This window comes from Prionailurus bengalensis, chromosome B4 (genome assembly GCF_016509475.1).
Source record: "Prionailurus bengalensis isolate Pbe53 chromosome B4, Fcat_Pben_1.1_paternal_pri, whole genome shotgun sequence".
NCBI classification, from domain to species: Eukaryota; Metazoa; Chordata; class Mammalia; order Carnivora; family Felidae; genus Prionailurus; species Prionailurus bengalensis.
The window spans coordinates 53,725,283-53,739,449 of NC_057358.1; the positions used below are offsets into that span (position 1 = coordinate 53,725,283).

General features: G+C 37.9%; 1 protein-coding gene across 1 annotated transcript in view; it reads left to right on the forward strand.

The window, feature by feature from the left end:
* Positions 1-14,167, forward strand: part of SLCO1C1 (solute carrier organic anion transporter family member 1C1) — an 86,755-nt gene that overhangs the window by 18,350 nt on the left and 54,238 nt on the right. The gene's annotated exons all lie outside the window — the stretch shown is intronic.

The following is a 14,167-nucleotide window of genomic DNA, read 5'->3' on the forward strand; positions in this document are numbered from 1 at the left end:
TATCTATCTATGTGTATATATATATGTACACATATATGTGTACATATATGTATGTGTGTGTGTGTGTGTATATATATATATATATATATATATATATATATATATATATATATATAAAATGCTAGATATCCATGCAAACTACTTTCCCTGCCCTAAAGATCCCTGTGCTCTACCTGTTCTTTCATCATGTTCCCCTACCCTCTGGCAACCACTGATCTTTTTACTGTCTCCATAGTTTTGCCTTTTCCAGATTGTCATATAGTTGGAGTCATATAGTATGTAGCCTTTTCAAATTGGCTTCTTTCACTTAGTAATATGCATTTGGGGTTCCACCAAGTATTTTCATAGCTGGATAGCTCATTTCTTTTTAGTGCTGGATAATAATCCATTTTCTGGATAGGCTTTAGTTTATTTATCCATTCATCCACTGAAGGACATCTTGATTGTTTCAAAGCATTGGCAACTATGAATAACACTGCTATAAACATCCCTGGGCAGGTTTTTGTGTGCACATGTTTTCACCTTCTTTGGGTAAATACCAAAGAGCATAATTGCTGGATCATATGGGGAAAAATATGCTTAGTATTGTAAGAAACTGTCAATTGTTTTCCAAAGCTTCTGTGCCATTTTGCATTCTCACCAGCAATGAACAAGAGCTCCTTTTGCTCCATGCCCTCACCAGCATTTTATACTTTGGATTTTGGTCATTCTAATAAGTGCATAGTGATATATAATTGGCACCTCAATTTGCAGTTCTCTTATATGACGTTCAACATCTTTTCACGTGTTTATTTGCTATCTGTAAATCTTTTTTGGACACCTGTTAAGTTATTTGGCCCATTTTTTAATCTCACTGTTTGTGCTTTATTATTGAGTTTTAAGTGTTCTTTGAATATTTTTGATAACAGTCCTTTATCTGATATGACTTTTGCAAATATCTTCTGTCAGTCTGTGGCTTGTCCTTTTATCCTCTTTTCATTATCTGTCACAGAGCAGAAACTTTTAATTTTGATGAAGGCCAGCTTATCCATTTTTTTGTCACAGATTATGCTTTTGATGTTGTATCTAAAAAGTCATCACTAAACCTAAGGTCATCTAGCTTTTCTCCTAAGTTATCTTCTAGAAGTTTTATAGTTTTGCATTTTACATTTAGGTCTGTCATATATTTAGACTTTATTTTTATGAAGAGTGTAAGATTTGTGTCTAAATTCATTTTATTGCATGTGGATGTCCAGTTGTTCCAGCACCATTTGTTGGAAGGATTATTCTTGCTCTCTCATACTACATTTGCTCCTTTGTTAAGGATCAGTTAACTACATTTATGTAGGTCTGTTTCTGGTCTGTGTATTCTGTTCCACCATCTATTTGTCTATCCGTTCACCACTGTTACACTATCTTGTTTAATGTGGCTCTATAGTATATATTGAGGTTTGGTAGTGTTGATCCTTTAACTTTGTTCTTTTTCTTTTTTTTTTTTTTTTAATTTTATTGTTAATGACACATTTTAATTTTCTACATTCATTATTTTTAATATGTGTACTAAAATTGACAGATGGTATTTGTGTATCTATGGAAATTATCTATACATTATTATTTTGTGTTTTTTATGTTTTTTTTTTTATTTTTTATGAAATTTATTGACAAATTGGTTTCCATACAACACCCAGTGCTCATCCCAAAAGGTGCCCTCCTCAATACCCATCACCCACCCTCCCCTCCCTCCCACCCTCCATCAACCCTCAGTTCTCGGTTTTTAACATTCTCTTATGCTTTGGCTGTCTCCCACTCTAACCTCTTTTTTTTTTTTTTCCTTCCCCTCCCCCATGGGTTCCTGGTAAGTTTCTCAGGATCCACATAAGAGTGAAACCATATGGTATCTGTCTTTCTCTGTATGGCTTATTTCACTTAGCATCACACTCTCCAGTTCCATCCACGTTGCTACAAAAGGCCATATTTCATTTTTTCTCATTGCCACGTAATATTCCATTGTGTATATAAACCACAATTTCTTTATCCATTCATCAGTTGATGGACATTTAGGCTCTTTCCATAATTTGGCTATTGTTGAGAGTGCTGCTATGAACATTGGGGTACAAGTGGCCCTATGCATCAGTACTCCTGTATCCCTTGGATAAATTCCTAGCAGTGCCATTGCTGGGTCATAGGGTAGGTCTATTTTTAATTTTCTGAGGAACCTCCACACTGCTTTCCAGAGCGGCTGCACCACTTTGCATTCCCACCAACAGTGCAAGAGGGTTCCCGTTTCTCCACATCCTCTCCAGCATCTATAGTCTCCTGATTTGTTCATTTTGGCCACTCTGACTGGCGTGAGGTGATACCTGAGTGTGGTTTTGATTTGTATTTCCCTGATAAGGAGCGACGCTGAACATCTTTTCATGTGCCTGTTGGCCATCCGGATGTCTTCTTTAGAGAAGTGTCTATTCATGTTTTCTGCCCATTTCTTCACTGGGTTATTTGTTTTTCAGGTGTGGAGTTTGGTGAGCTCTTTATAGATTTTGGATACTAGCCCTTTGTCCGATATGTCATTTGCGAATATCTTTTCCCATTCCGTTGGTTGCCTTTTAGTTTTGTTGGTTGTTTCCTTGGCTGTGCAGAAGCTTTTTATCTTCATAAGGTCCCAGTAATTCACTTTTGCTTTTAATTCCCTTGCCTTTGGGGATGTGTCGAGTAAGAGATTGCTACGGCTGAGGTCAGAGAGGTCTTTTCCTGCTTTCTCCTCTAAGGTTTTGATGGTTTCCTGTCTCACATTTAGGTCCTTTATCCATTTTGAGTTTATTTTTGTGAATGGTGTGAGAAAGTGGTCTAGTTTCAACCTTCTGCATGTTGCTGTCCAGTTCTCCCAGCACCATTTGTTAAAGAGGCTGTCTTTTTTCCATTGGATGTTCTTTCCTGCTTTGTCAAAGATGAGTTGGCCATACGTTTGTGGGTCTAGTTCTGGGGTTTCTATTCTATTCCATTGGTCTATGTGTCTGTTTTGGTGCCAATACCATGCTGTCTTGATGATGACAGCTTTGTAGTAGAGGCTAAAGTCTGGGATTGTGATGCCTCCTGCTTTGGTCTTCTTCTTCAAAATTCCTTTGGCTATTCGGGGCCTTTTGTGGTTCCATATGAATTTTAGGATTGCTTGTTCTAGTTTCGAGAAGAATGCTGGTGCAATTTTGATTGGGATTGCATTGAATGTGTAGATAGCTTTGGGTAGTATTGACATTTTGACAATATTTATTTTTCCAATCCATGAGCAGGGAATGTCTTTCCATTTCTTTAAATCTTCTTCAATTTCCTTCAGAAGCTTTCTATAGTTTTCAGCATACAGATCCTTTACATCTTTGGTTAGATTTATTCCTAGGTATTTTATGCTTCTTGGTGCAATTGTGAATGGGATCAGTTTCTTTATTTGTCTTTCTGTTGCTTCATTGTTAGTGTATAAGAATGCAACTGATTTCTGTACATTGATTTTGTATCCTGCAACTTTGCTGAATTCCTGTATCAGTTCTAGCAGACTTTTGGTGGAGTCTATCGGATTTTCCATGTATAATATCATGTCATCTGCAAAAAGCGAAAGCTTGACTTCATCTTTGCCAATTTGGATGCCTTTGATTTCCTTTTGTTGTCTGATTGCTGATGCTAGAACTTCCAGCACTATGTTAAACAGCAGCGGTGAGAGTGGGCATCCTTGTCGTGTTCCTGATCTCAGGGAAAAAGCTCTCAGTTTTTCCCCGTTGAGGATGATGTTAGCTGTGGGCTTTTCATAAATGGCTTTTATGATCTTTAAGTATGTTCCTTCTATCCCGACTTTCTCAAGGGTTTTTATTAAGAAAGGGTGCTGGATTTTGTCGAAGGCCTTTTCTGCATCGATTGACAGGATCATATGGTTCTTCTCTTTTTTTTTGTTAATGTGATGTATCACGTTGATTGATTTGCGAATGTTGAACCAGCCCTGCATCCCAGGAATGAATCCCACTTGATCATGGTGAATAATTCTTTTTATATGCCGTTGAATTCGATTTGCTAGTATCTTATTGAGAATTTTTGCATCCATATTCATCAGGGATATTGGCCTGTAGTTCTCTTTTTTTACTGGGTCTCTGTCTGGTTTAGGAATCAAAGTAATACTGGCTTCATAGAATGAGTCTGGAAGTTTTCCTTCCCTTTCTATTTCTTGGAATAGCTTGAGAAGGATAGGTATTATCTCTGCTTTAAACGTCTGGTAGAACTCCCCTGGGAAGCCATCTCGTCCTGGACTCTTATTTGTTGGGAGATTTTTGATAACCGATTCAATTTCTTCGCTGGTTATGGGTCTGTTCAAGCTTTCTATTTCCTCCTGATTGAGTTTTGGAAGCGTGTGGGTGTTCAGGAATTTGTCCATTTCTTCCAGGTTGTCCAGTTTGTTGGCATATAATTTTTCATAGTATTCCCTGATAATTGCTTGTATCTCTGAGGGATTGGTTGTAATAATTCCACTTTCATTCATGATTTTATCTATTTGGGTCATCTCCCTTTTCTTTTTGAGAAGCCTGGCTAGAGGTTTGTCAATTTTGTTTATTTTTTCAAAAAACCAACTCTTGGTTTCGTTGATCTGCTCTACAGTTTTTTTAGATTCTATATTGTTTATTTCTGCTCTGATCTTTATTATTTCTCTTCTTCTGCTGGGTTTAGGCTGCCTTTGCTGCTCTGCTTCTAGTTCCTTTAGGTGTGCTGTTAGAGTTTGTATTTGGGATTTTTCTTGTTTCTTGAGATAGGACTGGATGGCAATGTATTTTCCTCTCAGGACTGCCTTTGCTGCGTCCCAAAGCGTTTGGATTGTTGTATTTTCATTTTCGTTTGTTTCCATATATTTTTTAATTTCGTCTCTAATTGCCTGGTTGACCCACTCATTCGTTAGTAGGGTGTTCTTTAACCTCCATGCTTTTGGAGGTTTTCCAGACTTTTTTCTGTGGTTGATTTCAAGCTTCATAGCATTGTGGTCTGAAAGTAAGCATGGTATAATTTCAATTCTTGTAAACTTATGAAGGGCTGTTTTGTGACCCAGTATATGATCTATCTTGGAGAATGTTCCATGTGCACTCGAGAAGAAAGTATATTCTGTTGCTTTGGGATGCAGAGTTCTAAATATATCTGTCAAGTCCATCTGATCCAATGTCTCATTCAGGGCCCTTGTTTCTTTATTGACCGTGTGTCTAGATGATCTGTCCATTTCTGTAAGTGGGGTGTTAAAGTCCCCTGCAATTACCACATTCTTATCAATAAGGTTGCTTATGTTTATGAGTAATTGTTTTATATAATTGGGGGCTCCGGTGTTGGGCGCATAGACATTTATAATTGTTAGCTCTTCCTGATGGATAGACCCTGTAACTATTATATAATGTCCTTCTTCATCTCTTGTTACAGCCTTTAATTTAAAGTCTAGTTTGTCTGATATAAGTATGGCTACTCCAGCTTTTTTTTGGCTTCCAGTAGCATGATAAATAGTTCTCCATCCCCTCACTCTCAATCTAAAGGTGTCCTCAGGTCTAAAATGAGTCTCTTGTAGACAGCAAATAGATGGGTCTTGTTTTTTTATCCATTCTGATACCCTATGTCTTTTGGTTGGCGCATTTAATCCATTTACATTCAGTGTTATTATAGAAAGATACGGGTTTAGAGTCATTGTGATGTCTGTATGTTTGATGCTTGTAGTGATGTCTCTGGGACTTTGTCTCACAGGGTCCCCCTTAGGATCTCTTGTAGGGCTGGTTTAGTGGTGACAAATTCCTTCAGTTTTTGTTTGTTCGGGAAGACCTTTATCTCTCCTTCTATTCTAAATGACAGACTTGCTGGATAAAGGATTCTCGGCTGCATATTTTTTCTGTCTAGCACCCTGAAAATCTCGTGCCAATTCTTTCTGGCCTGCCAAGTTTCAAAAGAGAGATCTGTCACGAGTCTTATAGGTCTCCCTTTATATGTGAGGGCACGTTTACCCCTTGCTGCTTTCAGAATTTTCTCTTTATCCTTGTATTTTGCCAGTTTCACTATGATACGTCGTGCAGAAGATCGATTCAAGTGACGTCTGAAGGGAGTTCTCTGTGCCTCTTGGATTTCAATGCCTTTTTCCTTCCCCAGTTCAGGGAAGTTCTCAGCTATGATTTCTTCAAGTACCCCTTCAGCACCTTTCCCTCTCTCTTCCTCCTCTGGGATACCAATTATGCGTATATTATTTCTCTTTAGTGCATCACTTAGTTCTCTAATTTTCCCCTCATACTCCTGGATTTTTTTATCTCTCTTTTTCTCAGCTTCCTCTTTTTCCATAACTTTATCTTCTAGTTCACCTATTCTCTCCTCTGCCTCTTCAAGCCGAGCTGTGGTGGTTTCCATTTTGTTATGCATTTCGTTTAAAGCGTTTTTCAGCTCCTCGTGACTGTTCCTTAGTCCCTTGATCTCTGTAGCAAGAGATTCTCTGCTGTCCTGTATACTGTTTTCCAGCCCAGCGATTAATTTTATGACTATTATTCTAAATTCACTTTCTGTTATATTATTTAAATCCTTTTTGATCAGCTCATTAGCTGTTGTTATTTCCTGGAGATTCTTCTGAGGGGAATTCTTCCGCTTGGTCATTTTGGATAGTCCCTGGCGTGGTGAGGACCTGCAGGGCACTTCCCCTGTGCTGTGGTGTATAACTGGAGTTGGTGGGCGGGGCCGCAGTCCGACCTGATGTCTGCCCCCAGCCCACCGCTGGGGCCACAGTCAGACTGGTGTGTGCCTTCTCTTCCCCTCTCCTAGGGGCGGGATTCACTGTGGGGTGGTGTGGCTCGTCTGGGCTACTTGCACCCTGCCAGGCTTGTGATGCTGGGGATCTGGCGTATTAGCTGGGGTGGGTAGGCAAGGTGCACGGGGGCAGGAGGGGCAGGCTTAGATCGCTTCTCCTTAGGTGATCCACTTCAGGAGGGGCCCTGTGGCAGCGGGAGGGAGTCAGATCCGCTGCCGGAGGTTTGGCTCCGCAGAAGCTCAGAGTTGGGTGTTTGCGCAGAGCGAGCAAGTTCCCTGGCAGGAACTGGTTCTCGTTGGGATTTTGGCTGGGGGATGGGCGGGGGAGATGGCGCTGGCGAGCACCTTTGTTCCCCACCAAACTGAGCTCTGTTGTCAGGGGGCTCAGCAGCTCTCCCTCCCTTTGTCCTCCAGCCTTCCCGCTTTCCGAGCAGAGCTGTTAACTTATGACCTCCCAGACGCTAAGTCGCGCTTGCTGTAGGAACACAGTCCGCCCGGCCCCTCCGCTTTTGCAAGCCAGACTCGGGGGCTCTGCTTGGCGGGCGAGCCGCCCCTCCGCCCCGGCTCCCTCCCGCCAGTCCGTGGAGCGCGCACAGCCTCGCCGCCCTTCCTACCCTCTTCCGTGGGCCTCTCGTCTGCGTTTGGCTCTGGCGACTCCGTTCTGCTAATCCTCTGTTGTTTTCTGGGTTATTTAGGCAGGTGTAGATGGAATCTAAGTGATCAGCAGGACGTGCGGTGAGCCCAGCGTCCTCCTAAGCCGCCATCTTGCCGAAAGTCCAACTTTGTTCTTTTTCAATATTGTGTTGGCTATTCTGGGTCTTTTGCCTCTCCAGGTTGTCAGTTTAGAAGTCAGTTTGTCAGTATCCACAAAATAATTTCCTGGGATTTTGACTGAGATTGAATCAATAGATCAAGTTGAGTAGAACTGGCATCTTGATAATACCAAGTCTTCCTATCCATGAACATGAAATGCCTCTCTGTTTTCTTAGTTCTTTGATTTGTTTCATCAGAGTTTTTTAGTTTTTCTCACATATATCTCGTACATGTTTTAAGATTTATACCTAAGCATTTCATTTTGGGGATGATAAGGTAAATGGTTTTCAAGTTCATTTGTTCATTGCTGGCATGTAAAAAAGCAGTTGACTTTTGTGTATTAACCTTGTAGCTTGCAATCCTGCTATAATCATTTGTTAGTTTCAGAAGTTTCTTTGTCAGTTCTTTTGGATTTTGTACATAGATGCTCATATCTTCTGGGAATAAAAACACTTTTATTTTTTCCTTCCAAGTCTGTGTACCCTTGTTTCTTTTCCTTGTCCTGTTGTATTAAGTAGGACTCCAATACAGTAATGAAAAGTAATAGTGAGATGGGACATTCTTGCTTTGTACCTGATCTTAGTGGGAAGCTTTGAGTTTTTCATCATTAAGTATGATGTTAGCTATATATTTTTGTAGATATTCTTTGTCAAATTGAGGAAGTTTGTGTCTCTTCCATGTTTATTGAATTTTTATCACGAATGGTTGTTGGATTTTGGTCAAGTGCTTTTCTGCATCTACTGATACGAGCATGTGATTTTTCTTCTTTAGCCTGTTGATGTGATAGATTATATTAATATAATTTCTAATGTTTAACTAGCCTTATATACCTGCGAAAAATCCCACTTGGTTATGGTATATAATTCTGTATATTGTTGGATGTGATTTGCTAATATTTGCTAATATTTTGTTGAGGAATTTTCTACCTGTGTTCATGAGAAATATTAGTATTAGGGCAATGTTGGCCTCATGGAAATGACTTAGGAAATTTCCCCTCTGCTTATATCTTTTGAAAGAGATTATAGAAAATTGGTATACTTTCTTCATTACGTGCTGGGTAAAATCCACTAGTGAATCTTTTGGAGTCTGTGCTTTCTGTTTTAGAGGGTCATTAATTATTGGTCTAATTTCTTTAATAGATACGGGCCTGTTTATATTATCTATTTCTTCTTAGGGAAATTTAGCAGATTGTGTCCTTCAAGAAATAGGTCTATTTTATTTAGGTTATCAAATTTGTAGGCATAGAAATGTTCATAATACTCCTTTACTATCTTTAAAAAAATTTTTTTAAGTTCATTATTGTTTGAAAGAGACAGAGTGTGAACAGTAGAGGGACAGAGAGAGAGGGAGACACAGAATGCAAAGCAGGTTTCAGGCTCCGAACTGTCACCACAGACCCCTTTGTGGGCCTCAAACTCACAAACCTGAGATCATGATCTGAGCTGAAGTCAGAAGCTAACCCACTGAGCCACCCAGGCGCCCCTCCTTTATTATTTAATGTCCATGAAGTTTGTAGTAGTGTCTCCCTTTTCATTTCTGGTATTAGTTATTAGAATCTTCTCTTTTTTCTTCTTGGTGAACATGACTATAGGTTTATATTTTTATTTAAAAAATACATTTTATTAAAAATTTTTTAATGTTTATTATTTTTTTGAGAGAGAGAGAGAGAGCATGAGTGAGCACAAGTGGGGAGGGGCAGAGAGAGAGAGGGAGACACAAAATCCCAAGCAGGCTCTGAGCTGTCAGCACAGAGCCCAACGTGGGGTTCTAACTCACAAACTGCAAGATCATGGCCCAAACTGAAGTTGGACACCCAAACTGAGCCACCCAGGAGCCCCATGAGGTTTATTTATTTCATTGATCTTTTCAAAGAATCATCTTTTGGTTTTGTTGATTTTCTCTTCTGAGTTTCTGTGCTCAGTTTCATTTATTTCTGCTGTAATTTTTATTATGTCTTTTCTTCTGCCTCATTTGGATTTAATTGGCTCTTCTTTTTCTAATTTTCTAGGTGGAAACTTAGATTACTGGTTTTAAATTTTTCTTCTTTTCTAATATATGCATTCAATGCTCTAAAGTTCCCTCTAATCATTGCTTTTACAACAATAGTCTTCTGTTACATTTTCTATTTAGCAATTCCTGGAACATTAGAACAATGTTAATATCTAATATATTTATGCAGAAACCTTGTTGAATTTATGTTAATTTTTTTAAAAAAAATTTATAGTTGACACACAATATTACCTTAGTTTCAGGTGTACAACTTAGTGATTTGGCATGTTTATACTTTATGTTGTGTTCACCACAAGTGTGGCTACCATCTCTTCCATTATATCACTACGACAGTATTATTGACTGTATTCCTTGTGCTGTGCCTTTTATTCCCATGACTTATTCATTGCATAACAAGAAGATTGTGTCTCCCTCTTCCTTTCATCCATGTTGCCCAACCATCCTTCCCCTCTGGCAACCATCAGTTTGTATAAAGGTCTTATTCTGCTTTTTGTTCATTTTTGTAAGATTTCACTTATGAGTAGAATCATATGGTATTTTTCTTTCTCAGTCTGACTTATTTCACTTACCATTATACCTACTAGGTCCATCCATATTGTCCTAAATGGCACAGTCTTGTCCTTTATATGGCTGCATAATATTCCTGTGTGTGTGTGTGTGTGTGTGTGTGTGTGTGTGTGTACGTGCACACCTCCTTTATCCATTCATTTATGAATGGACATCTGGGTTGCTTCCATATCTTGGATATTGTAAATACTGCTACAATAAACATAAGGGTGCATACATCTTTTTTAATCAGGGTTTTCATTTTCTTTGGGTAAATACACAACAGTAAAATTATTCTTGTGGTATTTTTGTTTTTAATTTTTTGAGGAACCCCCATACTATTTTCCACCATGGCTGTACCAATTTTCCTTCCCACCAACAGTGCATGAGGTTTTCTTTTTCTCCACATCCTTGCCAACACTTGTTATTTTTTGTCATTTTGATAGTTGCCATTCTAACTGGTGTAAGGGGATATCTCGTTGTGGTTTTGATTTACATTTCCCTGATGATTACTGATGTTGAGTATCTTTGCATGTGTCTGTTGGCCATCTGTGTGTCTTCTTTGGAAAAATGTCTATTCAGGTCCTCTGCCCATATTTTAATCAGATTTTTTTTTGGTGTTGAGTTATATAAATTCTTTATGTATTTTGGATATTAACCCTTGTCAGATATATCATTTGCAAATATTTTCTCCCCTTCAGCGGGTTATCTTTTGTTTTGTTGATGGTTCCCTTTCCTGTGTAAATACTTTTCATTTTTATATAGTTCCAATAGTTTATTTTAGTTTTTGTTTCCTTTACATGAGAAGACAGATCTAGAAAAATCTTGCTACAGCCAATGTCAGAGAAATTACTACCTGTGTTCTCTTCTAGGACTTTTATTGTTTCAGATCTCAAATTTAGGTCTTTAATCCATTTTGAGTTTATTTGGATGTATGGTATTAAAAAGTGGTTCAGTTCCATTCTTTTACATATGGCTGTCCAGTTTTTTCAACACCATTTATAGAAGAGACTGTCTTCCCCATTATATATTTCTGCTCCCTTTGTTGTGAATTAATTGGCCATTTAATTGTGTTTATTTCTGGGGTGTCTATTCTGTTCTTTTGATCTCTGTGTCTATTTTTTGTGCCAATACCATGCTGTTTTGATTGCTACAGTTTTGTAGTTATCTTGAAATCTACTTTGTGATACATCCAGTTTTGTACTTCTTTCTCAAGATCACTAGTCTTCTGTGGCTCCATACAAATTTTAGTATTATTTTCTCTTGTTTTGTGAAAAATGGTGTTGGTATTTTGACAAGGATTGCATTGAGTCTGTAGATTGCTTTGGGTAATATGAATATTTTAATGATATTAACTCTTCCCATCTATGAGCATGGAATATCTTTCCATTTGTTTTTGTCATCTTCAGGTTTTTTTTTTAAGAAGTTTTAAATGTTTGTTTATTTTGAGAGAGAGCGTGCCCACGAGTGGGGGAGAGACAGAGAGAGAGGGAGACACACAATCCCAAGCAGGCTCTGCAATTGTCAGCACAGAGCCCGGCTTGGGGCTTGAACTCATGAACCATCAGATCATGACCTGAGCCAAAACTAAGGTCAGATACTTAATCTATTGAGCCACCCAGGTATCCTTGTCATCTTCAGTTTCTTTCATCAGTGTTTTATGGTTTTTGAAGTATACTTCTTTCGCCTCTTTGGTTAAGTTTATTCTTACATATTTTATTCTTTTTAGTCCAGTTATAAATGGTGTTGTTTTTAAAATTTCTCTTTTCTTCTCTTTTGTCATTATTGTATAGAAATGCTACCAATTTCTGATTATTTATTTTGTTTCCTGTTACTTTACTGCATTTATTTATTATTTCTAGTAGTTGTTTTATGGAGTCTTTAGGATTTTCTTTTTTTTCCTTTTTTTAAGTTTATTTATTTATTTTGAAAGAGAGCAACCAGTGAAAGGGTAGAGAGAGAGAGGGAGAGAGAGAATCCCAAGCAGATTCTATGCTTAGCAGCACCAACTCACCAACTATGAGATCATAACCTGAGCTGAAACCAAGAGTCAGACACTTAACCAACTAAACCACCCAGGTGCCCCAGGATTCTTTATAGTATAAATGTGTGTCATTTTAATTGTCTATAGATGTCTATAGTAGAGTTTTCTGAATGGACAATCATATTGTCTGAGACAGAAGTCAGTTTTATATTATTCTTTCCAATTCTTAGATCTGTTGTTTGTTTTTGCCTTATTGCCTTGGCTTCAGTACTGTCTTAAATAGAAGCAGTGACAATGGGCATTCTTTTCTCATATGTGACCTTAATGAAAATGCTTTTATAAATTCACCATTAAGTAATATGTGTGCAGTGTAATATGGTAGATACATTTTATTTAAAAAAAATGTTTAATCAATTAGCATGAGTGAAGGAGGGACAAAGAGAGAGAGAGAATTCCAAGCAGACTCCACACTGTCAGTGCAGAGTCCTACGTGGGGCTTGATCTCGCAAACCATGAGATCATGACCTGAGCTAAAATCAAGAGGTGAACACTTAAGTGACTTAGCTACCCAGGTGTGCCTGGTAGATATACTTTAAAAGTTAATATGCTCAAATATTTTTCTTATCATAAATTTTTCTTACCCAATTATATTGGATGCATTTACTACATCTGTTAGTATAACCATGGAATTTTTCTCCTTCTTTAATACAATGGTTAAATTAATATATATATTTTTTTATCTTATTTGGTGGTACCCTTGCACTTCTGGAACAAATTGCATTTGGTCTTTTCTTTCATTGTCCTTGTCTAGGTTTGGTTTCAAGGGTATATAAGTCTTATGAGTTGGATGGCTTCTTTTCTGTTATCTAAGTACTATGTGTGTGTGTGTGTGTGTGTGTGTGTGTGTGCGCGCGCGCTGAGAGAAAGGAAGAAAGAGAAGGTGGGGAGAATCTGTTCCTTCAAAGCTTGGTAAAACCATTTTAAAACACTCTGGATCTGTTGTCTTTTTCAGAAGCTAGTGATAGTAAATGTGAAAGAATTTCGATATCCAATTTAGTTTTTTAGAGATTACTTATTGCCATTTATTTTCTATGTGTATCTTCTGAGAACTCAGAGGGATACAAAGTAAAGAAAGCAAAAACACTATAGATATCATAGATGCTAAAATGGTATTATGTAGTCTTTGGCATACTCACTAATGTAACACAGAAACAGTCTGTAAACATGAGTTCTTTATTGTGAAGTGTTGGTGGTGTGGGAGTTGGGGAGAATAGGTAATGTTGGTTGCAGGGATACATTACCTATAACTGAAGGTCAGCTTTTACTTTACTTTGGCTTATTCACTGTGACACATTAACAAAAGTATAGACATAATTATCAATGTAATATGATACAAAGTTTCTTCTACTAAATGCTTAAATACCGAATGAGAAATCTCATACTCAATATTTTTCCCCTGTGAAAATTAAAACAAGTTTAATTCTTTCTGAAGCCATAAAACCTAGAGCCACTGTGCAAGCTAATTTTCTCACTGTCATTATTGTCCTCAAGTCTATAAAAATTGCTACTCTTTTTGCATTTGACTAAAGCTGGCAATGTGAACAAACAGTAGTAAATTAGATGATTGCTTACAGATGTAAGCAAACACAGTCTTGCTCGAAAATTGGAAACATCGAAGAAAGCTTCAAAGCAGCACTATCCATCAGCCATCACAATCAATTGCTGGGGAATTGCTAACTTCTTACTCTGTCTAGCACTGAAGATTTTAAAGACTATTCCAAATGCAAAGAAGTGAAACTTTAAGCCTTTTGAAATCTAAGATTCTAAACAATGTTTATCAAACCGTATTTCAGGAACCATCTCCATCAGCACATATGAGCTAGTTTTAAAAATGCAGATTTCTTGACCTACCCCTAGATCCATAGAATCAGAATCTGTTGGGAGCTTCCAAGATACTGCATTTTTAAGGTTTCTGTTACTGTCACCACCACCTTTCACCGTTTTTGTGTACAGCAAAATATGAGGACGTTTTCCCTAAAGCATATTTAATCA